Genomic DNA, 9258 nt, shown 5'->3' with positions numbered 1-9258 from the left:
TTGTGGGTCCCCAGAAGACTTTTCTACAGTTCCAAAGGGCTCCCCTGGTTGCTCCAGGCCTGCCCTGACTTACCCTTGCTGGGTGAGTCCCTCAGACCTTGCTGGTCTGCACCGCTGACTTTTCATCCTTTCCACGAGACTTGCTGTTACCAAGGCTTGTTGGCTCAAATCTGGTCACCGACCAGTAAACTGCAGACTTCGTGGGACACGCCGAATCCAGTTCCTGGTCGTCGTCGACGCCTCCTGAACCTCGTGGCTGAAGAGTCAAGACACCCGTGGATCACCCGACTACTGTGGGCATCCATCTTCCTTGCCCCGGGTCACTGCCAAGTGACTTTGAACACTGTCCCCTCTGCTTTCAGGTCCTCCTTCTTAATCCAGGCTTGGATTCCACCGGACACTTCTCCTGTCTTCACAAGCAGCAAGTATTCTTTGGCTCCCTTTGAAAACGACGCCGCGACCCGACACCAAAAGACACCTATGCACCCGGCTTCCCTGGGTGAGGTAACTCCAGCACTACGGTGCTCCTGTGGGTGTTTGCTCTAGAACTACTTACCCTGTAAGTGACTTGCTTGTAGACTCTCCCTAAGTATCCTAAAACTCTTAATTTCCAATCGCGACTTGCTCCATTGAAGTCAATAGGGATTTGAGGCTGTGTTCTCACACTGCATGCATCTCCCGTGGGTTCTTTACTTACCTACCTTGGGTGGTTTTGTGAGGCCCCAGCACTTCTGAAGGCCCTAGGCCTTGTCCCCTTGCAAATCGTTGTCTCGAAGTCTGTTTTTTAGTATAAGGTCTGGTACGCCCCTTGGGCCCCAGCCATATTTGTGCTTAACTTATTGTGAAATGTTGATTTGTGCATATGTTCCTGACTTCTAATCTCATAAAGAGATTAGTAGAGTGTGTCTAGTAATAAATACATATATATTTGATATATATACCTGTGTGGTGTCCTTTCATTTAGTGATTGAAGAGATTATAAGGTAAAACAAGCTGCTTTACATTCCTCTAAAGACTTAGCCTGAAGGCTGCTCTCCACAGCTACCACTAGGATAGCTTTCTTTAAAAGGTTGTCTTAAACCTATCTACCATAAGAGTCGAATTGTACTGGTGCAAGGTGTCCACTTTAACTAGTGAACAGCATATAGCAGGCCAACTTCTCACACACAGTATTGTTTTTCCTCATTTTGTATGTATGTTTGTAATTTTCGTACATGTTATGTTAACGCATTAGCTATCAATAGACTGTTTTGAATACATTATGAAGTAAATGGAACTGGAGGTTACGGAATGCAGTACGAGCAGGCAGTAGGTCAGAACTAGCAGAGCGTCTGGCACCGCGCATTGATAGCTTACCGACATGCATGTCCCCACATTCAAACTATTGGGAAATTCTCAGTTGTATTTCTGTACTATCAATTTGGGGATGAGGGAGTATAAAAAGAGCACATTGGCGGTACCACATCACTTTTTATCAGAGAAGGATACTTACCTGGAAGAGTTGCTTTAGTTAAATGTTTGTAACTGGGGTGTGAATAAATCTTTTTGTAGTAGCATGTAGATGTTATAGTAACTGGCCATTTTAAAATCCTTTTTAGGTCTCGCGCCTAGCGATGCAGTACGTAGCACTGCTCGCGCAGCGAGAGTCATTTTGTCTGGGGTTCTAAAACGGAACCAGGAATCGCACACGCTCGTGCTTTTCCTTTTGTGCCCTGCTATTGGCCTTTGCGTGCGTGTTTTTTCACAACAGAGCATGCAATAGGCCAAAGCCGGGCGCATTGCTTCACCCCTGGCCTATTGGTGTCTATTACACGCACCAAAGGCCATGTGGTTTCAATTATCGTGCCCAGACACGGGCGCGATAATTAAAAACGTATGGCTCGCTGTGGCGCGCGTGCACCACTCGCGGGCTTCTTGGATTCGTTTCACGGGGAAGCAACTAAATGAAAGAACCGCTGACGTCTTGCGTGCTTCTTGTCTTTGAATGAAGCTTGGATTTTTGTATCAGTGGTGAACAGGCTGGCACGTGGCCATTTCTCGACTCGTACAACTTGAACGTGAGTTTGGGGCACTTTTTCATACGAGTTTGATCGATGAAAAACGTTGTATTGAATTTCAAGAAGGAAGCGCACTTTTCGCACATGTTAGAAAATTAGAGTACAACACTTTGAACTATCGGTTTAAAATGTATGATTTGTTCACTTATGGAGAAACAACTTACTACTTCACCCGTATAAAATCTATAACTTAAGTTAAAATAAATAGCTTAAGTATCGGAATCCTCAGTAGGCAGGATTTTGCAAATATATTGTTTGTGTTCCGACGGCAAAAAAGCCAGGTCTACTACCGACTGGAAAAGCCGTTTTTATTTACATTTTCATGAACGAGGCCGAACTGTTTATGGAGTATTAATTAATTTATAAGACATTTATGTGTAGCACTCACAGCTGCTCTTACTCTTAACCAGCATGTCTTGACACGCAGACAAAAGTGGTCCCCAACTTTCCTCTGGACCGTCTGTCTGTCCTCACCTGAGTCTGCCGAGAAGTCTGTACACTGGCAGCAGTTCCGCTCTCCTCGAGCTCTCGGATAACCTGTACCGGGGAGTGGGGGCGGGGTTTGAGGAGGAAGGGTCAGGGGGCTTAGGGTCCTGTTGGGTGAGGGGAGCTAATGGCCGCAGAGGTGCTGAATGTCACAGAGGGGTGTCAGATTGTAAAATGTAGCTAGGGGTCGGGAAGGGGACTTCTTACTGCCAGTAGAGTTTTATGGACTCGCCCTGCCCCCACATCACGGTTCTAATATTTGACCTGGAGGCCCGGCTGCAGCGCCCCTCCTCCCAGCACACACACACACTCCGCACGGCCTGGGCAGGGTCAAACCACATCTCTTTATCTCCCAGGTCAGGGCCCCTCGGACTCCATGAACACCTCCGCCCCCAGGATAACATCTGCTGAACTTTAAACAGACATGGGCAAGGGAGGAGCCACTACTCCACTGCACACTCATCCCCTGCTCTTCCATTCTTCATCACTCCCCTCATCATCCTGCCCGGTTTCTCTTTAACTCGTTCTGCCCGTCTTTGTCTTCAGTTTTAATTCGGTCTTTTCCTTGTTTGTCCTTCTCTCATTCCAGGACGTTTCCTTTATGTCTTCCATCACTCTGCTAGACCTATACTTTTTTCTACCCTTCGGGTTCTTGTCATGCACCTTATGCCAATGTTTGGCCGATTTCACTCCCCAGCCCCAAATTCCTTTGAATTACGTGTTGCAAAAAAACTTGTTAAACGCAACGAGGCTAGCTACTATCGCGGTGGTTTTTAACCAGGCTTTATATCCAGATACACTGAGACAGCCACGCTCCAAATAGTGACAATGCTCTGGGCATCTACATGGCATGATGGTGGAGCTTGACGTCCACTGGTCAGACCTCACTGGATGCCCTCCTGCTATTGGACAGCAAGCCCAGCCAGGTCAAAAATTGACAAATCTCCGGGCAAGAACTTGACATTAAAGGCGCAGGTAAGTGCCTGAGCGAAAAGTGCATGCGTCCAAATAACCCGACTCAGAAGAATGAAGCATCTCCTACCCATCGATGACTGTACAATAGTAGTTCAAACTCTAGTCCTCTTGAGACTCCACTACGGCAACGCTTTCCTATCTGCATGAGGAAGTGTCATGTGACAACCTCACAGCTACACTTCTTGGCGCTGCTCCCCTTCTTCGAGGTTCCAGAAGATCGGGCACATCTCTGGAATTGTACGCGCAACATGACAGCTTGTTTGCTGTCTGGGGCCAGAGAGTTGGGGGCGGGTAGTGTTCCTGGAGTGGAGGGTACCTATAGCCAACGCTTTCCAGCGCTTTCACACTCGCCTTGTGAGGTGCCAGGGGCAGAAAGCTTAGAAGTTTTGCCCGGACTTAGAAGGCCTTCTCTGAGCCCGTGAAAGTTACTTAGTGCGTGGGACACATGTCTTTCCATCGTAGACTTGATCCGCGTCTAGGAGGCTCCTCAAGACCCCCGGTGACCTTGCAGCCTTGAGCAGTATGCACAGTGCACGCGCAGCATGCATCGAGTGCGTCACAGGGGCACCAGTGTCTATGCACGCTCACTGAATTGGAATATGCATAGTACCTGCTCATTACGCATAGTACATTATTGATGTGTTTTTTAAATGTGGACAATGGGCCTAGTAAGGTTGTGACGTGCCTAGTTTGCTTAAGTGCACAATATGCCTTACTAGCATACGATATGTAGAGACACAAAGCAGAGGCTCGATATAAATAGACTAGGTTCATGGTATGTGCACAATTTGTGTAGGATGTGGACTATGTGGTTGGTATGTATGTACATACTGCTCAAGGTTGCAAGGTCAGACGCACGTTTCATCTACGGTACAAAAGAAATGACCATATCACACCTATGCTGCTAACGCTCCGCGGGCTTCCTATTGAAGCCAGGACTATATACAATTCGCTACCTCCGCACTTTCACACCACCACCTTTTTACGGCTCTTCAAAAGGGACCTTGCTACTTTTTCCACCCAAAGAAGACATCTTTCTCATTAACACTTCGCATCAAATTCCCCCTCCCCTGCTGCCCCGCAGGATAGTTCACAATTCACTCTTGTAAAACTTCCAACCTTTCTCTTCTTTGCGAAGCGCCCTAAAGCCACCCAGAACCGATACAGCCGCTACACAACATACATAAACATACAGACTGCTTGCTTGATATGCGCAATAGATACACAAGGCGTGCACAGTGCATGGCGGTTCACGTTCATAATATGAGCACCAGGGTGAAACCCACAGTACATGGGTGATGTAAGCTGAAACCATTCCGATTGGCCTGCTCGTGGGTGATAAAAGCATATCACATAGGTTACACGTGAGATTCGTGGATGGAAAATCTAGTATGTGTAAGACTAGCACAGCACACTAGTATTATGCACAGTACGTGGATGGAATGTGCTGTACACGGATGATAAACATAGTAAGAGAGGGAGATAGGCAGTGCCTATAAAATACGTGCATTGAGTGGGCGACATGCTTAGCACATGCATGACATATCCAAAACTTATATAATATGCAATGTATATGCATAGTGTTCACAGTGTATGCACAATCAGATTGCACATGAACTATATTTCCGTGCATATATACAATATGTATGGATACTGTGTAGCTGGCATGAGCAGTACATGCATGATATGGACTGCACTGTAATTGTTAGCTGATGAATAGTATAGCACACTTTCCACCATTAGCGCGACGTCGCAGCGCCATTCCCTGGTCCGTGGCGTGACTTTTCAAGTGGTTGCACCACAGAGTAGAGTGGTTTAGTTGTGCGGAGTCGTGCAGTCGGTGCCACCTGTGAGTCGCGGTGGGTGAGGCCAGAGGGCGGTGGCACATCGTCTGCATAGCTCCTTGGTGGGTACACGGGCCCATTGTTCAGCACATGTGCATGTGTGGTATGTATGTAGCTGATGGAGGCTGGGTGCGCTGGACAGGGGTGTAGCTTGGTCAGTAAGATTTGGAGGGGGGAGGGGTAGAGGAGTTTATTTTCCAACAGTCATGTGCGCATATAATGTTTAAATATATTATACAGCAAGGTGGGCACATGAGAGGGGCTTAAGGGGCAGTGGGAAGGGAGAGGAATGCGGATTGATAGGGGTACTAAGTAAGAGAAAACACAGAACCTGAACAATTGCGCTCCTCATGTCTACAGGGGGGTCTAGGGGTCAGCCGGACGATTCTGCGGTCTCCGGGTTGAAGAAATTGTTTAAAAATGTGTACCTCTTAAGTCGTGATGCTCATTCTGCTTAATGCAACTTGCTGTACGCAAGTGTTTTTTAATATCTGCAGGCTTGCTGTGTTTGATAGCGCCGCGAAGAGGCTTTAATGTGGGATGTTGGGTCATGATGGTTCAGCTCTGGCAATCAACCCTCCCCCTTTTCATCCTCCATCAGTATCAAGCTCGGGCAGAAATTGATATGTTCGAGGCATATGAGCTGCAGATTACACACTGTGCATAGATCGCCGTCTGGTGTTGGGCCCGGATGTTTGCAGTTGTTTTTCCTCTTGGAAAGTCTTTGGAAGTCACGAGGTATGTGACTCCTCCTTTGGATCATATTGCGCATGGGCTTCGGCTCCATCGTCAGATTGTTTTTTTCGCCATCGGGCTCGGATGTATTCTTCGCGCTCCGGATCCGAACCGTTTTCAGTTCTAATCGTCGCGCAATCCTTCCCTTTCCGCGGTATTGTTTTGATCGCGATCTCCACACTCGACGCGACTCTCATCCTTCGAAGTCTTCGATTCCGGCCGTCGACGAAGGACTTCGGGCCTACCTGAGCTCCGTTCCTGGCTGATGGAAAGGACTCCATTTAAGAAGTGTCCTCGATGTGGGTCCAAGTGTCCCCACACTGATCTCCATGAGGTGTGCAACCTCTGCCTCTCCCCAAAACACGAGGCTCGAGACTTTCCGGCGTGCAAATCCTTCTGGTCGAAGAAGACCATTCGGGACCGAAGGGCGAGGAGAACCATGGCACACTCGTCGACAGCAATCCCCGATGACATCTTCGGAGAAGGCGTCGATGTCCCTGAAGAGCAGCACACCGAAGAGGGCCTCGTCAGCGCCTCCGAAGCTGACGACTCAGATGTCGAGGACATCACTCCGGCACAGAGGGGAGTGAGTACGAACATCGACCCCCCCCACCCTCAACGGCACCGAAAAAGGCTTCAGTCACGCCTTCGCCCTCGGGCCTAGGCACGACCAAAGACACTGCTTCCCATACCTCGCTTTTGGGCCTGGTTAAGAAGCCCACTAAGCCTGCTCGGGCTCGAGCCAGCCTGCCGTCGGTGCCGAGAAACACTCCTCCGCACCGGCGCCGAAAAAGAAAATGGCCTCCTCCTCCGCGCCGAGCTCCACACCGAAGCACTTGGCGCCGAAAACTGGCACTAGCTCCTTGGTACCGACACGATCCCCGGAGCCGAGCAAAAAGCCAAAGGCCCTCGAAACACACACCTCGAAGCCGAAAGTCATCTCGGAGCCGAGAAAACAACCGGACATTTCTAAGCCGCATAGTTGAAAACAACTAACCGATGCAGGCTACAAGGCTAAAAAACATACGGCTCCGACACCTTCGGTGCCGATGGATCGGCCACTCACAGACAAACTATTTCGGCCTGATCCACTACAAAGGACTTCCTCCTCGATACATATGATACTACACACAAGACCACTTCTACCCTGCCCATGTTAAAAGGGGTTATCAAGCACGCGCCTGAAGTCTTTAAAGACCCAGTCAGGGCCAGAGTCATCAACCCTCGCATCAAGAAGAAGTATAAGGCAGCCCCTACAGACCCCACCTACATCAGGGGGCCCGCACCACTAGACTCCCTGGAAGTCTCCACTGCAAGGAAGCATGCAAACTCCCAGGCATCAGGCGAAGCACCACCACCTGATAAGGAGTCCAAACTCCTAGACGATTCTGGCAAGCGCACTGCATCCCAGGCCGCCAACATATGGCGCATCGCAAACACACAAGCGCTTTTGGCAAGATATGACAGGGCACATTATGACGAACTAGAAGCCATAATGCAACACCTCCCTGACAAGTAAAAGAATAGAGCCAACGAGTTAATCCAGGAGGGTAAAACCATTACCAACACCTCCATTCGCTGTGCCCTAGATGTAGCTGACACCGCCTCTAGGGCAATTAACACCAACGTCCTCCTCCGTAGGCATGCCTGGCTACGTATTTCAGGTTTCAAACCTTAGGTGCAGGCTTCCATCCTGAACCACCCCTTTGACCAGGAACATCTGTTTGGGCCAAACATTGACGTTGCCCTGGAAAAAATGAAAAAGGACACCGATACGGCAAAGTCTATGGGAGCCTTACAGTCACACACTCCCAGGCGCTCCTTTCGCCGCTCTTCCTTTCGAAGCACCTCCAGAGGCTACTCCTCAGACAGTGCCTCCACTTCCGATAAAACCCCTACCCAATCTACCTTCACTACCAGAGAGGCGGCTACAGGGGAAATAACAACAAAGGCAGAGGCAAACCTAACACCTCCTGCTCTGCCTCCACCCCTGCCCAATGACTTCCCTTCACTCCCCCCAGACCATTCCACTCCAGTCAGGGGCAGACTCCACAATTTCCTTCCTGTCTGGACTACTATCACTTCAGACAAATGGCTAACACAGATAATTCGGTCAGGCTACTGCCTCAAACTAACATCTACCCCCCCAAACATTCCACCCAAACAATGTCCAATGTCACAGGAACATTTGTCACTTCTAAAGCAGGAGGTAATCTCCCTCCTACAAAAGAGTGCGATAGAACTAGTTCCTGCCCACCAACAAAATATGGGAGCTTACTCCCTATGCTTTCTCATACCAAAAAGAGACGACACTCTACGGCCCATCCTGGACCTCAGACCCCTAAATCACTATATACACTCAGACCATTTCCACATGGTCACACTCCAGCAAGTACTTCCTCTGCTCTCCCAAAATGACTTCCTTGCCACCCTATACCTCAAGGACGCCTATTTCCACATTCCCGTTCACAAAGCTCACAGAAAGTTTCTCAGGTTTGTAGTGGACGGTCAACAATATCAATTCAAGGTGCTCCCATTCGATGTCACCACAGCACCGCAAGTGTTTACCAAGTGCCTAGCAGTAGTGGCAGCACACCTGCGAAGACAACACATCCACGGCTTCCCATACCTAGACGACTGGCTAATTAAAGCCAGCTCATACAATCAGTGTGTACAACACACTCACTCCACTATACAGCTAATTCACGACCTGGGCTTCACAGTAAACCACACAAAGTCCCATCTGCAACCGTCGCACGTAAAATAATACCTCGGTGCCAGCATAGACACCTCAAAAGCGCTAGCCTACCCCAGTCCGGCCAGGATAGCAAGCATTCAGGCTCTACGCGCCAAATTTCAGCCGGAACACTCTCTTCCAGCTCGAGTGTTCATGCAACTAATAGGACTGATGGCCTCTTGCATATTCATAGTACCCCACGCTAGACTCCAAATGCGTCTTCTCCAAGAGTGCTTAGCGCGCCAATGGAATCGGGCCCAGGGTCAATTAACAGATCTGGTGTTGGTAGACGGTTGTGCCCATCGCTGTCTGCAGTGGTGGACCATCAAAAACCTTTCCAAAGGGCGACCGTTCCTGGACCCGGTTCCTCAGCTAGTACTGACAGCGGACACATCGCTCTCCAGCTGGGGAGCTCATCTACTAC

The sequence above is a fragment of the Triturus cristatus genome, chromosome 1_1 (assembly GCF_964204655.1).
Source record: "Triturus cristatus chromosome 1_1, aTriCri1.1, whole genome shotgun sequence".
Lineage (NCBI taxonomy): Eukaryota > Metazoa > Chordata > Amphibia > Caudata > Salamandridae > Triturus > Triturus cristatus.
This window is presented reverse-complemented; position numbering follows the sequence as displayed.